Source organism: Taeniopygia guttata, chromosome Z (genome assembly GCF_048771995.1).
Source record: "Taeniopygia guttata chromosome Z, bTaeGut7.mat, whole genome shotgun sequence".
In the NCBI taxonomy this organism is placed as follows: domain Eukaryota; kingdom Metazoa; phylum Chordata; class Aves; order Passeriformes; family Estrildidae; genus Taeniopygia; species Taeniopygia guttata.
Genome location: NC_133063.1, coordinates 64,559,961 through 64,576,254, shown reverse-complemented (window position 1 = coordinate 64,576,254; position 16,294 = coordinate 64,559,961). Strand labels below are relative to the sequence as shown.

The 16,294-nt window shown below is 39.8% G+C and overlaps 1 protein-coding gene across 2 annotated transcripts in view; it reads right to left on the bottom strand.

The window, feature by feature from the left end:
• The window catches only part of LHFPL2 (LHFPL tetraspan subfamily member 2), a 121,275-nt gene extending 114,939 nt beyond the window's left edge, over window positions 1-6,336 (bottom strand). The window contains exon 1 of one of the 2 annotated variants that reach the window (XM_002189393.7): window positions 6,039-6,336. The gene's annotated coding sequence lies outside the window, so the exon portion shown is untranslated. The remainder of the gene's footprint in view (window positions 1-6,038) is intronic. The other variant, XM_072922511.1, reaches the window with a different exon arrangement.
• Window positions 6,337-16,294: the final 9,958 nt, after the last annotated feature.

Below are 16,294 nucleotides of genomic sequence, written 5' to 3'. Positions count from 1 at the left end.
ATAGGTAAAGCAAAAGCCATGCACTTAAGCAAAGAAAAACAGGGAATTGAATTAATGCTTCACATGAGCAGGCCAGTGCTCACCAATCACCAACAGAGCAGGGCTCCATCACAGGTAAAAGTGACTTGGGAAGACATAGTCATCACTGCAACCTTCTTCTTCCCCAGCTTTATTACTGAGCATAATGCTACTTGGTGTGAAACCTCCCTGAAGCCAACTGTGGTCAGCTATCATGGCTGCATCTCCTTATAACTTCTTGTTCACCCCAGTCTACTTGCTACCAGAGCATGAGAAGATGAAAAGTCCTTGAGGTGTTGTGACTACAGCTCAGCAACAACAAAAAGATCACTGTGGTATCGACATCAGTCTCATACTAAACCCAAAATGCAGGACTACATCAGCTATTATGAAGGAAAATAACTAACTCAGCTGAAACCAGAAATGTCAGTAAACTCCTAATATTTGATGTGCTCTTATCTGCAGCACCTTCTCTTCTGCAGGTACTTTAACTGTAGGAACAGTACCTATATTTACAACACTGTATATATATATATATATGACTTATTAAACGTTAAATAAAAACCTCACCCCTTTATATTAAAGTATTTTTGGCACAGCCTTCCTTCCACACACTGTTTGCAGATGATGTATCAAAGTAATACACACATGCTAGGAGACAAAACAAAGGAACAAAACCATTAAAGACAAATGTATCTGCCAACATATAAGACTGGTGTATTATCACCACCACCCACTTCAGTGATGAGGTCAGGTTTAGACAAATGAAAGTCCAGTGAAAAGTATGAAAAACTTGTTTACAATGATCCCAGACACAAGCCTTGCAAGCTGCAATTCACTGACCTATGTAAACTGATTTGGCTTTCAGATAATCTCCCAGTGAATACTATTGCAAAATCTATAAACACAGATGGCACCAACTGGCACCCTATCTGCAATCTCAGCAGAAGATCAAATAAATACAGAGACTGAATTTATCTTCCCACATCACAGGTAATTCTTTCCAAACAGGTTTAAAGGATTACCACTGAAAGCTGAATCAAGAAAAGTCCTGTCACAGCTAACCAAAGTCTCAACCACCCTGAGAAGTCACACTGCTCAAACAAAACAGATTTAAAAACTGTATGTCTTTTAATAAAGTATTGCAACATTCAATTCAGACCAGGTTCTGGTTATAATTACTACAACCCCAACATTGACCATTTCTGTTAGTAAACTCACAGGATTTTCTCCTAAAGCACCCTTACAGAAAAACTTACTTGGGATAAAAAGGAATGAAAAGGCTGACAAGCTACAGTCAAACTTTAAGGTAAAGTATCAGATGTACTATTAAGGCATAGTATATTATTTTATCTACAAAACTTACTGCTGTTGATCTGGAACTGAATGACAGCATTGATACTTATTACTGAATTTCAGAAATTATGTATAAGAAAGGCATATAATGAATGCAATGCCAGATGTCAGCAAGCATGAAGATCACTTAGTCAACTCTAAAGCTGCTACTGTGTGTATAATTAAAATCCAAAACATATTCATCAGTAAAATATAAGATATCACACAGAATAAATCAGTCCAAAAATACCTTCACCATCTTTAAGATGACATTAAGTGTTAAGACAAAGAAGTCTGAAATACAGCAGTGACACCAATGACAAAGGAGACTGTACAGCTGCTTCAGCAATATTGCTTCATTGATTGTTTCTCGGCACTAGAAGCTGTTAAAGGTGAAAAACTCAGCTAAAATAAGCCTTCCTTGTGTGTCTGGGTTCATTATCGTATTTTCAGTGGCTGCAACACAAAATCATGCTTCCTTCAAGACATTTTTTGTGCTTTTTATAGTATTTCATTTTCATGGTTTATCATTTAGTTCCTTGTTTTCACCATGGGCTTCATAGAAACCCTTAGAGAAACCCCAACCAACAACATCTAAACCAAAATACATAAGAAATATTTTAGGGAACAAATTGCTGCAGCATTCCTCTCATGCATCAATGTCTCAAATATTCTGGATTCTCCTTTGAAGAACCCACATCTAACTTAACTATAGAGCTCCAAGCTGAAAAAATGAGAACCAGAAGAAAACGAGAACTGGAGAAATTAATCTTTACCAAAAGACCATGCTTTTTTTTTGTTTTTTTGTTAGATTTTTTTAAAATCACTTTAGTGAATCAGAAATTGGAACCTATTGATTATGTAAACAGCACAACAGTCTCTAAATATATTTTGCTGTGATTTATTTATACTCAGTCATGGATACCTACTGTAAGTGTCCAAATGCTATGTATATTGCCACAGTTTGGAATTTCAGATACATTCCCAATCCATTCACATAGATCAGGTACATTCGCAGTCAGCTGTTTGCCATTGCAGCAAATTTATAATTCAATTCTTTTCCCACTGTGCATTTAATTTTCTTTGAAATTACCTACCACAAAAATGTCTTTTAGGAAAATACTTCTGGGAAAATTGATTACTTTCTGATTAACTGATGTTGAAATACTTATCCATGGTTAATGTCTCACCTGCTAGAGTTGTAAAGAGAAACAAAGGCAAATAAAAAATAAATTAAAACCTCAGATCTGTATATTTTTTCCAAAATGCATCACCTTCTGTCAGCAGTATAACATGAAAATATCACTTTACTTACAAGACAATGAAACAGTACTTGTTTATAGACAGCTTTCACAGCATCTGGCCACAGCTTCTGAGCAATTTTAAAAGGCAAGGGATAACAATACTATTTCTTTTAAACTGGGCTTTACAAATGCCCTACATTCAGATTTATTCCAATTCATCTGTATGTAGGACAGTGATTTTGGAAGAATGCATCCTGTTAGTCCCACTTTCCCAGGGCAGCTTTTAGGCACCACAGCTCAGGAGAATCCCATAAATTTTCAAGAAAGCTGAAAAGCCAAAAGGGAAAAGTCTTTGGTATTATTTTAACAGACTTGTCAACTACAATTACATCAGCAATTGTCTTTGCATCAGAAAAGGGCTCTGAGACTCGGTAACATCTTCCAGCTGCTTGCCACCTCTTTCCTTGCTCCTAAATGAGTTCAAAATGCTGACACCCCACAATTATTTATCATGTAGGCAGAAAGCAGAGAAATGGGAACCCTTTAGAGAAAAGGGAGGCACTGAAAACACAGAGGAAAGCAGGACAAAGGAAGTCCCAGATAGCCCTTGTTCACAAGGAAGGAATGGGGACATAAAACAGTTTCTCTTATTGCTACCAGCACTTAGAAGCTGAGCACTGCTCTCCTCCCCACAGGATGGATGGTGTGAAGGGTCAGCTAACAAAAGGAGCTTGTGTGCTTGTGCCTGGGCATGAACACATGAACACAGTGTGGGTGTAGGAGGTGAGGACAGTTAGGGACAGCGGGGCAGCCATCTTCACCCTTCCACTTCAAGCTTTAACGAACAGCTCTGAGGCAAACAGCAGCTTCACTAAGGGCTACTTCTATGTAGAAAGACTCTTTCATTTTCATCTTGTAACAAGTTCGGTTTAAGATGCTGAGGGTAAAATTCCTAGAAATTGTTTCTTTTTTTCCTTCTGATTTGCAGAAATCTTACATTAGCTAGGAACTGCCATCCTGTGTTCAGTATATCCCCTGCATTGCAACAACCACTCCTCTTTTACTCTGGAGTCCTCCAATGGGTACTCAAATGTCTAACAGAATAGAAGCTTCTGGAAACACAAATTTTGATGAATAGTAATTCTGTCCTCCAAAACACTCAGCAAAATAATGAATCTCCTTTTCACGTAACTATTATTGAAACAGCAATGTCTACAGCATATGCAAAATAAAGCACCAGGTTTCTTGCCTGGTTGCCAACTAAACAGTCACCTGCAGCTCAGTCAGGTTCTGCTGATGCAACAACACATAGCAGTTAATAAGTCATTGTCCTACTGTATTACAGAACACCACAAGCAATCTTCACAGCTACAAGCCAGAACACGAAAAAGGATCATGGCAATTATTGCCTTCCCTTCAGTCCTTGCCAGCAGTACTTCTGATCCTAGCTTACCAGCCCAGCACAATCAAGAAGAGTGTCTTAGAAGATGTGGAGGAACTATGCTTTGATTAAATAAGTAATAAAAATAACTGTAACATTCTTACACAGCAATGCTGCATCCCTTCCCAGGGATTTACAGTCATAAAAGAAAATGACACACTACTACTACTTGCTTGACATGTGGGTACATCATCATGCAAACATTTCCCAGAATGCTTAATAAAAACAGACAATTAACTAAAAAAAAGATAAAGTGGGCAATTTCCTACAAACTGATTAAACCCACTGCATGACTCACAGGGAGAAATCCTGTGAAGAAAGCAGTGATATGATTAAAGCTGGAGTGGCTGCAACTAGCATATGGAGTGGAAAACTGAGCAATGATCCCATGAAACTTTGTCTGAGATAAAACCCTCTCATCAACAACTATCTTAACAGTCTGCCTATACGCTGACCTAACAATGCATGAACATGGATAAAATACTCAAGAATACCCAGAGATTAATTTGGATTATATTTTTGTAGTATGTTTGACTCAGAAAAAATAAAATGTAATGCCACTGACATTTCCCAGTTAGCCACCCTTTGTGCACAGCATAAATTTAGGTCTGTATGAATTACTATAAGGACCATAAGGTTTCTGCGACCAAAGCAAACCCATTGAAAACAACAGGGCCCCTTGCAGGTATAAGCTTGAGCAGACAGAACCCACTGCAGGACTGAGACCAAAGAGACATCTTCATTAAGGGATCTGTTTCACTAAGAAATGCAAATCTTGTTATTGACATATATAATATTTTCTTCTGGATGAGGTCAGCTGGAGTCCCATAATTGTGCTCATTTATTCCTACTAATACATCTCTCATCAGGATGCACACATTCACAGCACCTCATCTGCTTAGTTCTGGCTTGGTGTAAACCTATTATGATGGTGCAACGCTGCTGCTCTGCCACCAGGTACCGGGAGCGTGTGCACTTGTCTGGACATGGCACTGACAGCCCATGCTGTTTTACTTGATTGCTCCAGCGCAACCACAACTTCTGAATGATGGGAACCAATCTCACCAGTGCATTAATGATGCCTTTGGAGTGACACCTAAACTACCAAAAAAAGTGCACCGGTAACCTGTGTGACCTACTTCCTGCCCTTCCCTGAAGGGTCCTGACAACTAAAATACACACACATCCCCCCCCCCCCTCAAAAAATGGCCCCAGAAACACGACAGGTATGAAGAAATCGTCAGCGATGTGAAGGCACCCAGGTGAGCTTTGAATAGCTTTGAACCCTCGCTCCCAGAGGCACCTCGTGGAAAGCCAAGAAGCTCCCGTGCCCTCGGGGAAAGGCTGCAGGTGCCCGGGCCAGGGATGGCCACGGGCGGCCCGGCTCCCGCTACCCCCGCCACCCGTTCCGCACGAAGCCGACCGGGGCCCCCCGACGGGCGGTGCCCCCCGGCCCCGCCCCGCGGTGCCGAATGTGCGCGCAGCGCGGCCAGACGCCGCGGAGCCCCGTCCGCTGGCCGGGAGAGCCGTGTGCCGCCGGGAGCGGCTGCTCGGCAGGACCGCCGCGCGGGAGGGAGGGGAGCGGGGAAGGGGGAGCGAGGGAAAAAGGGAGCGAGGGAAGGGGGAGCGAGGGAAAAAGGGAGCGAAGGAAGGGGGAGCGAGGGAAGGAGGCAGGCTGGCGGCCGCCTCGCCGGGTCGCGCCCTGGGTCCCCGCCGCGCTCCCCGCGGGGAAGGCGCCCGGGTGCCCTCCCGCTCCGCCGCTGCCCCGGCGGTCTCCAGGCGGCTCTCGCCGGCGCCAAGCCCCGTCCCTGCCGCCACTCCGCGCTGTGCCCCGTCCCGCCGCGGCCGTTCCCCGGCCTGTCCCTAAGGCTACAGCTCTGGCCCGGGAGAAGCAGCAGCCCGGCCGCCGCTCGGGCAATGAATGGAAGCGCAGCCAGTGGTCCCCGGCCTCCCTCCCGTCCTCCCAGCTCCGCACAACTTCAGCGGTGGCGCTGCCTCACCGCTGCCGGGCAGAGGCGGCTCCTCCGCGCTGAGGCTCCGCTCCCGCCGCCGCCTCCGGCCCGCGCCCCGCCGGGCTCACCCTCCTCCGCTCCCGCCGCGACCATGCACCGAGGGAGGAGGAATGGGATCCCGGCGAGGGCCGACCCGGCCGCCCCCAGCCGGAGGGAGGGAGCCGCGGCGAGGGGCGGGGAGGGACGGGACGCGGGCGCCCTGCCCAGGACCGGCCCCCTCACACTGACGTCCCCCGCTCCGCACCGCCGGCCGCGGGAAGCGCCCAGAGCGGGGCCGGGTGGGAGCCGGGCCGGGCCCTGGAGGCGCCGCGGCCGGGGGCGGGCTGGCGTGCCCCGGTCACTGTCACTGCCGGGGAGAGAGAGACTCTGCAAACAGCCCAATTAGCCGCTGCCCCGCCGTCCTGGCGTTCGGGTAATCAAGGGTTCGCCATCTGCCCCGTCCGACAGACAGGCTGAGAACGGACGGGGCAGCACGTCTGAAGTGTCAGGCCCTGTATTGCCTATTGCACGTCGCATCACAGTCTACCCCACCGGACCTAGCCACAGTGGATGCACTGAATGGAAAGCAGGAGTGGTAAAACAGCAACTCCTCCTGTCCAGAATTCCTCTTAGTGTACACCTTCAGAAATACAATTTATATTGCAAGAGAATGTCTAAAAAGTCCACAATGCTTCTGTTTTCAATTTTCCCCCCTCAGAACAAATAATTTCCCACCGATATCCATTTAAAATCATATTTAACACTCTTCCAGTTTCAAAGCAACACTCTGATGACCCAGGCTTTTCCAGAACTTTGTAATTTTTAACATATCTTGAGATGTCTAAGTCCAAGCACATACGTGTCTATAAGCAGTGACACTCATTTAAAGCATCTGCAGGGAAAATTAAGGTTTAGGCTTGGACATGTCTCTGCATGCCTCTGCTATCCCACACTGTTGCACACGTGTATAATACACTGCTCGTTGTTAAGTGGATGACAGGTGTCTAACTTCATACAGCTCATCTCAGTGTCAGCTTCACTTGCTAGATTGGAACTGGCTGTTGCAACAGATAAAATCAGCTGCTAAGTTGGTCAATAAAATAAATCACTCTGGGTATCTCAGAGACATAAATGAAGTGCTACACCAGTGCAAAACTTCATTTGCTGCAGCTAAAGCTGTCCTCCTGGGAAACAGTAAGGAGTTCTCTTTTCACTGCTATCAGAATGGTATCTTTCACAAACACTGCATTTACTTGAAGCTATGTCTTTTGACTAAAACTAAATTATCCTTTTATTGCCATGACACAGAGCAATCAGTGCAGGCTGATCCTGTTGACTGCTTGGGACTCCAAAGTCTTCAGGTCTGCAAGAGCGTATTCCATCTGACTGGACCCAGTTGCTGGATCTGTGCTTTTTTAATTGGTGTCTGCTGATCAGAAAACCAAAAGTCAGAAAATGTTTTCCCAGGTACATAGGTTGAGGGAAAAAAAAAAAAAAAACAACAAAAAAACAAATACAAAACTCCAATAATTATGTTCCTATTGCAAAAACAAATGCAAGTCTCTACACAATAGAGCATATGTTTTCATGTCTGATTATTGTCCAAACTTCTGTCGTTACATTACTTTTCCTCTTTCTGGACAAGTCATCAAATGAAACATTCTAAAAAAAAAGGTTTTTTAGAGAGATTTTTGAATGTTCCCATTAGAGAGTCTTAAAATTCATTTTCTACAAAATAAGGGTGTCTTTGTAAAGCTGAACTTTCTGTGACCTTTGAGAGCAGCTACTTTAACATACAATAGGAGACAACTGAATAGGTCTGTCCAATAATAAACATTTCTTTAAAGAATATTTTAACCCTAGAGACGTCACATAAGTACGGCACTGACAACATTATTCGATAATGTATTAGTCATATTAGTTTTCAGAAAGCTATGAGGCCGCTGCATTCCAGTTTTGGAGTGCACTTTGAACTAATACCCAAAATACATAAGTCTGCTACTTTGGGATCAGTTTTTTCTGAAATAGATACATGTCCATGCTGTTTGAAAAAGATAGAACCATGATATTACAACAACAATATGAAACTATAAAATCTGCTTTGCAAATATGTGCACAGCAAACATCAAAAAAATAGTTTTGTCACTATTAACTTTTTAAAATATATATCTATTAACTCTTAAAAAGGTAAAGTTAAATGCTAACTGATTTAATAAAGCTTAGCTAGAATGAAGGGAAAGAATTACAAAGCATTCCTACTATCTTCATCTATGAAGTCAGCTTTTAAACATAGACCCACATGTGTCGAAATCGTAGGTAAGTCTCACAGCAATTAACAGACTAGATATGAAGAGTGATGTTGTGATGGTTGTTGCAGTAGTGGATCCAGTGGCAGCAGCAGCTTTTTCTTCCTCCACTATTAATTGTTTAAAAGCTGTTTGCTATTTAAAAATTCACAATAGGGACAATTACACAGTGCTGCTATCAGTAATTGGTAATGTGAAGGCTTAACCACTTGATAAAGTACTTACTAATGGGAAAGATGACACCTGATAATAATCAAATGATAATCCATGGAACACTGATAAAGTTTTTAAGAAACTTATTTATAAAGTTTATAATAAGAAACTTATTACAGCACTGCATGTAAGACAAAGGACAACCATGTCTTAGAACATTTTAATTTGGGCTGACAGATAGTCTGACCCCATTGGTGTTGTGGTGTGTTTTATTTTTTATTTTTGTTTCCAATAGTTGGTTCTGTACCCGCCTCCCCTCCCCTGAGGCATTAGTTTAGTCCTTGCTGTCAGTCCTCCGTCATACCTACCCCTTTTTACAGAGAATTCCCTGTCATTTATGTATCTCTCGCTGCCCTATTGGTTTAGTTAAACTGTTCCCCTCCCCTGGAACTCCCTATTGGTTTAAATATTGTAATCCCTGCCTTATGTTCCTCCCCTGCGACTTTGATATTGGTTCCTAGTCCCAAGCTCCACCCTGGTCCTCTCCCTTAAAATCCACTGTCCTGACTGAGTCATGGTCCTTGCCTCTGCTTTCTATTTGAATTATAGATACTTTTGGTTTCGCCCTTTTGGTATAATAATCAATCCTCAGATAAGCAAGCAAGGCCCATCTCGTCATTCTGTGTTGATCCATCAGCAACTGCTTAGGAAGTTCGGGCTCCCGGGGGAGGTGTCGTGCCCCCCTTCTGGTCCACCTGTAACATACTCTTACAGGTACTTTTTAATACTACCTGGATGCTAAAAAGAGAACTTGTGTGGCAAGCTCAGTGCATCAGGTTGTGGGGCTGCACAAGTCTGTGACTTAGAAAAACAGCCACAAGCAGGCAGTTTTCCTGGAGGTAGGAAGCAGCACACTGAAATCCCCTGATGTAGTCTGAAGGCCAAGGATTGTGACCCTCACAGATCTAAACATAGCATGAAATTTTCTTAATTTGAACACTTCTTTATTTGGAATTGGTGTGAGGAACTTGGTATTTCCTTCTATCTAAGTAGTGGAGCTTTAATGCTAACTAATTACTATATTGTCTTTGATGTGCAGCTCTAAACATTTTTATTTGGCTTATCTTAAGCCCAACTGTACAAACAAATAACTCATCACCAGAACTTAGCACATGCGTGTTATCCAAACAGGAAACAGAGACGTCAAACAAGCACACTTTGGATTAAGTAATATATGAGATGAAAAAGATGATATAATGTTTTTTCCTCTTGCTCATAGACCTTTCCAAGTATTAACTTCATATGCATTAATTTGTTCGGTCAGTTTTCCTCCCTAAATATTGGTTTACTTATAACCCCAGATAGTTATAACTGATACAATTTTGCTTGATCAATTTAAATTCTCCATGGACTGTCAGAATGAAGGATTATTTTACCCTGAAATTTCCTGAAGTTCACCTGAACAAATACAGCCTTGGATGTGGCCCAGAAAACATTCTCTGAAGGTTGTAAGAATAGAATATAGACAAGGCAGACAAAACAGGATAGCAGAAAGTACAACCAAAGAGACTACGACATCCAAATAACTAGCAAATAACATACAGGTTGGAAAGAACAGACACTATTTGGCTCAAAATGATGTTCTCACTTAGCCTGTGAATAGTCACTGGAAACTATTAAAATATTGGATAAGATGCAAAAATTTCTATATGGAGCCTACAAAAAGCTAAGAATGAACAAAGTGAATATCATGTGTGCATACTGGAGTTGGTAGTTGGGCTAAAGAGCAAATCAATCTCAACTTTTTTTAAGCTTCAGATATATTCATACTAGATTTGTTCCCTCATTGCACTTACTCTTCTGTTGCTTTTTGTTGTTGATTTTATTTTTTAAGTGGCTGCTGTTCCAAAATCTTCTCACTGTAGAGGAATGGAATTAAATTTTAATATTCTATTCAAATGAATGATCTGACTACAGAAACACACAGGGAAGAATTTTTTGGAGTAAAATAATATTAAAGAAAATGCTGGATTTGGAACTTGTCCCAAAAACTCCAAGGAAAATGGAAAAAGAGGATTTAATCGGCAGAAGATGGTGGGAAATATATAAAAGGGAGGACTCAGCTCTGGAAGAGCAAGGAAATTGAGTTGGGACATGGGTGTTATTTTATTGTGGGTTTTTTGTTCTTCTACCCAAAAGAAAGATGTAAAACATCAGCTGAAATAAATCTTCAAGAGAATGTGTCTTTCTCAAGTAACACTTGTTTTTGTTTGCAGCTTCAGAAATTTAAGTTTTTGTAAGCACTTAGCTGTGACATTTGATTTTTCAGTAGTTCATTGCTCTAGTGTCAGCCAGTATATATGTTGCAGAAAATAATTTGATCTCTCTCTTGTATAGCTGTATAGTGGCAGTAGGGACAAAAAAAGAAAAAAAAACCAGAACAATTACTGGACAAAAAATACTGGACACTTCAGGAGCAAATGAGAAATGAGAAGAGGCTGAGGTTAAGCGAAAAAGGTCATTCAAAATTATCACTTTGTGTTGTAGACAATGAAAAGGGTGCAAGAGCATGCACAGTGGATAACAGCAAAACTATATTGAATGTATAGATTTCAGAGGAAAGGAGTTTTATAGCTCAGGTCAAAAATAAAGTTAATATGAGAATTGTAGCCATTGATAAAGAAAAATTACTATGTCTAAGTTGTTATGTACAGAATCAATGTGCAGTATCTAGACTTACCTGCATGTGATGACCTAGGGAAAGATCAGTGCTGAGTAGCAAAAAGCATGGAGATGTCTGCAGAGAGAAAAGAAATAGGAAGAAGGTTTGGAAGGAAAGACTGGGAGCTGTCTTAAATAATACTGAATCTGAACTGATTACTTAATTCCTATATATCCAGAGACATATCTTGAGATTTTCATCTCTACAGGAGAAAGAAGTTGAGGGTGACTCAGGAAAGCTAGTCTAATAACCTATTTAGAGACGAAAAGTGAAAGGGACGAAGGACAGGGCTGCTTAAGCCTCCGTGGGAAAGCGATGAAGAAAGCACTCTTCCAGACTTACAGACCAATTCAAGGCAGCAGCAGGCATTCATCAAAAATAAAAACAAATTGAAAAAATAAGGCCAGTTAAAACAGTGTCTCAGAGTCTGAGACCTTTAAGAGAAAGCAACATGAGAAGAGACAAAGGCCTGTGGTGCGTGTCTGAGATATCTGTTGACCCTGGCTGAGTATTCTGGGGTCTCACATTCCATCTCTGAACCAAGCTTGTGTTTTGGGGACACTATTTGTTAAACTAATTTGGGACTCTGCTAATATGGTAAAATAGAATCAACCGCTGTATTTTAAGAAGGCTTTAATTGAATGCAGACACTCAGACTCACTGAAGGGATCCAGATTTATCACTACGCCTAATCTCTATTTTTGAAACACATATTATTGTAACTAGTATGTAAAAAAACTGTCTAGCCAAATAAATGCTGCCTGACACAACAGCAGTAACAGCTGTTTTATCTCCTTTCCCATAATTTAGCGCTCTAGGACGGAGAATATTTTAAAGTGCACTTTGATGCAGTAATTAATAGGAATTTAAATTATCAGTATCCTTTCAACTGAACAAACCAAGACATCCATTAGGTATAAATAATTAAAGAGGTTGGGTTTTAAATAAGATATTCAATTATTGAAATGCCTACATTAACAACCAACTATACTAATCTGTTTCTCTTCTAATGTCCTCAGAAGTGCTGAGAGAAATCATATACATTTACATGACTGAGAAGGTGACTACACATAAAACATTTCAAATGACCCTGTCAACTCATATATCCAGCTGAAAAAAAGCAACTCTGATACCTTCTTCAACTACTAGTGTAATCATCCACAAATGAGGCATTTTCTAGGACTTTTTCCAAAATATCCTACAGTTCTACTGGCTATGTTACAAATTATAAAAGGAAATAGCCTAGTGCTTTTTCTAGGAATTATGTATCTGAAAAATGTTTAATGTTTCATTCATCAGTGTAAAGATCATTAGAGATAAATTTCAAAGATTGTAACATTGCCAAGTTTTTCAATGCAATTTAACACTTGAAAGAATTGCTTAAGGATTGGGAAGATCCAACCAAACTATCCAAAGAAATTCAGTGAAACAGTCTTGTTACTCCATATTTTCAGTTCTATAATAACTGCTTGAAATGTATTTTCAGAATTAAAATGGGCATTTCTAGGAATTTTGACTTAGGAATAATTCAGTCATGATTACACTTAAGTTTCCTAGGCACCACAGCATCTCAATGAGAACCAGAGCAGTACAAATCAGAGCAGTTATAGACACCCACTACTCCTGCTGGCAGTTTATGCTGGTTTTGAGCTAATTTCTACACATTCCCCACATTCAAGGATAGGAAGTGGATTCCTAACATATTTTATGCTCATCTGGATGCTCAGGATTTCACACACTGATCATGGCATTGCCAGGATCCAAAAAAAGGAATAAACGATGCAGATTGTTTTTTGTTGGTCTGGTTTGGTTGGACTCCCCTTTGCTTTGTTTCCTGTAGACTATCGTATTTCCACACCTTGCACTCTGATAACTGTCCTTACAGAAGTTATAATTATGCCCTCCAGCCCAGGAGTGTAAATTAGTAGTTTATCCTCATCATCTTGTCAGCTAACTGTAATATCTGTAATCTTTTAGGATGTGTCTGAAATCCCTGTCTTGTCTCATGTGGCTCTAGTTTCCTTTCCTGCTCCTATCACAAATGTAGTGAAACTCTTCCTACTTCTGATATTATGAAATTATCACATCCATCTCCAAAACAGGTTAAATGAGCTTTCCAGGCAGTGTAAAAGAAGAATGGAATTCTCAGGGTGCACCATGCTGTCTTGAATCACACTTTCAAACTTGAGAGTTGTTTCTCACTGAGAAGCCTTTACTTTTTGTTTTGAGGCTTATTGATTGTAAAGCCAAATTAGAAACCATGCAGTGTAGAACTTTTGCCAGCACTATATTTTTGGTTTATCCAGAACTCTGAAAATAAATAAAAAACAAAATACAAAAGGAGTTTTTGTATGTTTAAATTTAAGGTTCCTGAGAAGTAACTCTTTTACCATCTGCTTGGACCTTGCCACAAGCTATTCCAATACACTCAAAAATTAAAACGGCCCCTAACCTTTGGAGGACATACTGTACAGCAAGATCTTCATTAGCACAGTGATTTAATTTTTCCAGAAGGTAGTTAGCACATCATATATGATTTTAAAAGAAAAAAATAATAACATTAAGACAATTTTAGCTATAGAATACCTGAACTACCCATCAAATATGAATTTTAATTAGCATCATACAAGTCAGATATACTGTCCCTGAAAAAAACCTCTGACAGCATTAACACATCCTTTTGGTCTACATCATGTTTATTTTATGGCCTTACAAAAGCACTAATCTGACATGTGACAGATTAAAGAGATTCAGATGTCCTAAGAAGCCTGGAGGCACACAGCTTCATGTCTCTTCCAAAGAACAAAGATATGCACATACATACTGACAATAACTTGGGGATGATCTTTTAATGTGGAAGATCACATACAGTCTACATAAGCTGGGGAAATCTGGATCTTGCTAAAAGAAAAGACTTGCAATTTGGAAAAATGCTTTTTAAGGTTGAAGCACGTATTTTTGATATGGCCTGCATACTGACACCAGTAGACTTTTCTTCATCAATCACTAATCACAATTATGTACTAACAATTACAATGTAGCCATTTCCTTGTAACTTGGCAAACTACTGAGTATTATAATGTTAACTTCCTCAGCACAAGGCCATGTGTTCTGAATTACAGCAGAAAAAAAATGGAACATATAAAAAGAGGTTTAACCACAATTCCTAAAATCTCACAACAGTTTTGAAATCAGATTGCATTGTTCATTGCAGCACACAACACTAAATAAGTGACCCTTAATATCAGATGCTTTCAAAGAACATATATACTTTGAACAAAGAAAGAATGTATACACATTGAATAAACAATGAAGAGTGAGGCACTACTGGCTTAAAACTAGCAAACAAACTTGCTGATTTTGATTAGAAGAAAACATGTAACCTCAGAACTCAAAAAGGAATCTATTAAGAAACCCCAAATTTGTGTCAACACATTAACAATTGCTACAGTATCTGAAGCTCTTAATGACACAGTAATGAAATTTTTTTATGACTGTTAAGCCAAACAAATGCAATAAATGCTTTCTTTTTACATAACCCATTGCACTATATTCAGAAAGATCACAGTTCTTCATCAAGCTTCTTTGAAAATATTGTGCCTTTTTATTACAAAATGGCACTTCTGTAAAGTAATACTCTGATTTTGTATTTCAGTTTAATAACACCTTGTATGTATAATTAAGCCACAAAAAGTTCATCTAGTGTTTTGGCTTTAAGTTCCATGTAATTGAGTTCACAAGGTTTCATCAGTAAAAACCTGTGTTCACCAGAATGCTGACTGAAAAAAACATAAAAAATAAATTTAATGACAGCAAAAACCCTGCTGAAGGATTTATGGTATTTTCCTGTAGGAAGAATTTTCTTTCTCCAATTATTCACTGAAACCTGAATCAATCACTTTGTTTGATATGGTATCTCTATGTCAACTTTAAAAGAATGTGAAAATCATGTCCAATATAAATACAGGAGACCTATTTTGGAGCTTTTGCTAAAAAGGCTTTTGCTAGAGGTTGAGGATTCTGGACAACAGGCTTCTGAATTCCTTTTAAGATCCAGTCCTTTGCTAAAACACACATTTCCTATTAGTCTTAGTTTTTCTTTCAATTAAAGACCAATATTTTTGTAACAACTCCTTTCACCTTATTGCTTATTTACCCTTTAGGTGCATATCTGTGAGTTAGCATGAGAGATTTGCTGGGATCTCCAACTAAGGATTCTACTGGTCACATAATAAAAACTCAGAATTTGAATCCCTATCTTTCAATGGTTGATGGCCCTTATGACCTTATGGAAAATTACACTATTTTCACAGCTCTTAAAGTTATCTACACTGCAAACACTGCATCATCTAGCTACAGGGTGTGTAAGTTTCTCTTCTACGCCATTGGTTTGTGTATGTTCAGTGACAAACATGTCTTCTGATGAGTCAATTGCCTTGTGTCTGCAAAATAATCAAATAGTCTTACTCCCTGCTAATGGCCAGTTCTGACTGCAGAATAAAACATGTTTCCTTGTTAAAGACAGATGCCTTGGATCACACACTTAGGAGCACAACAACAGCCTTTTATTTCTCAAAGATTCTCTCACACACTAAATTACACTTCATCTTTAACTATGTTTTGTGTAAGCAGGTAACTTTAAATTGCATTTTCATGTTTTTGTCTCTGAAAGAATTAAATTAGCTGTTTAAGAAGTGATGAATGATCTATATTAAAACACAAATGAAAATAATTAGCTGGAGATAACATAAATGAAACATTACAATGATTAGTCCTAGGAATTCATGCTTTCCTTATTTGAACAGAGAAGAATCAAAACAATAGCTTGGAAACAAACAATACTTATATTGCAAGGACATTGCAATTATTGAGAATAATTGGGAAAAATAAATAAGAGCTGAGAATTAAAATACCACAGCTGATTAAAAGTAAACATTGTTAATGATGATAATTATAGGGCTACTTATGAGAAGAGGAAATAGAAAGGAAGAAATTAATTATGGAGAAAAATAAGGCACATATTGACCAAGAGTATTACATAGTTATTAGTGCATGCTTCTCCTACAGTAGCAAAATATCCGTAA